Below are 1,734 nucleotides of genomic sequence, written 5' to 3'. Positions count from 1 at the left end.
AAAATAGTGGAAACAACTACTGCAGTACAGAATAAAGAAAAAAAGAATGAAAAGAATTGAGGACAGTCTCAGAACCTCTGGGACAATATAAACGCACCAGCATTCAAATTATAGGGATCCCAGAAGAAGAAGAGAAAAAGAAAGGGACTGAGAAAATATTTGGAGAGATTATAGTTGTAAACTTCCCTAATATGGGAAAGGAAATAGTCAGTCAAGTCCAGGAAGCACAGAGAGTCCCATACAGGATAAATCCAAGGAGAAACACGCCAGGGCACGTATTACTCAAACTAACAAAAATTAAAGACAAAGAAAAAATATTAAAAGCATCAAGGAAAAGCAACAAATAACATACAAGGGAATCCCCATAAGGTTAACAGCTGATCTTTCAGCAGAAACTCTGCAAGCCAGAAGGGTGTGGCAGGACATATTTAAAGTGATGAAAGGGAAAAACCTACAACCAAGATTACTCTACCCACCAAGGATCTCATTCAGATTCGACAGAGAAATTAAAATCTTTGTAGACAAGTAAAAGCTAAGAGAATTCAGCACCATGAAACCAGCTTTAAAACAAATGTTAAAGGAACTTCTCTAGGCAGAAACACAAGAGAAGGAAAAGATCCACAATAACAAACTAAAAACAATTAAGAAAATGGAAATAAGAACATACATATTGATAACTACCTTAAATGTAAATGGATTAAATGCTCTAACCAAAAGACATAGACTGGCTAATGGAAAAAAAAAAACAAGACCTGTATATATGCTGTCTACAAGAGAACACTTCAGACCTAGGGACACATACAGACTGAAAGTGAGGGGATGGAAAACAGATATTCCATGAAAATGGAAATCAAAAGGAAGCTGAAGTAGCAATTCTCATATCAAACAAAATAGACTTTTAAACAAAGACTATTACAAGAGACAAAGAAGGACACTACATAATGATCAAGGGATCAATCCAAGAAGAAGATATAAAAATTGTTACTATTTATGCACCCAACATAGGAGCACCTCAATACAAAAGGCAAATGCTAACAGCCAAAAAAGGGGAAATTGACAGTAGCACAATCACAGTAGGGGATTTTAACACCCCACTTTCACCAATGGACAGATCATCCAAAATGAAAATAAATAAGGAAACACAAGCTTTAAATGACACATTAAACAAGATGGATTAATTGATATTTACAGGACATTCCATCCCAAACCAACAGAATACACTTCTCAAGTGCTCATAAAATATTGTCCAGGATAGATCATATAATGTGTCACAAATCAAGCCCTGGTAAATTTAAGAAAATTGAAATAGTAGCGAGTATTTTTTCCAACCACACCACTATGACACTAGATATCAATTACAGGAAAAAATCTGTAAAAAATACAAACACATAGAGGTTAAACAATATGCTACTAAATAACCAAGAGATCACTGAAGAAATCAAAAAGGAAATCAAAAAATACCTAGAAACTAATGACAATGAAAACACGAAGACCCAAAACATATGGGATGCAGAAAAAGCAGTTCCAAGAGAGAAGTTTATAGCAATAAAATCCTACCTCAAGAAACAAGAAAAATCTCAAGATATTCCATGAAAATGGAAATCAAAAGGAACCTGAAGTAGCAATTCTCATATCAAACAAAATAGACTTTTAAACAAAGACTATTACAAGAGACAAAGAAGGACACTACATAATGATCAAGGGATCAATCCAAGAAGAAGATATAAAAATTGT

The sequence above is a fragment of the Physeter macrocephalus genome, chromosome 1, assembly GCF_002837175.3.
Source record: "Physeter macrocephalus isolate SW-GA chromosome 1, ASM283717v5, whole genome shotgun sequence".
NCBI classification, from domain to species: Eukaryota; Metazoa; Chordata; class Mammalia; order Artiodactyla; family Physeteridae; genus Physeter; species Physeter macrocephalus.
Note: the sequence above shows the minus strand (reverse complement) of the source record.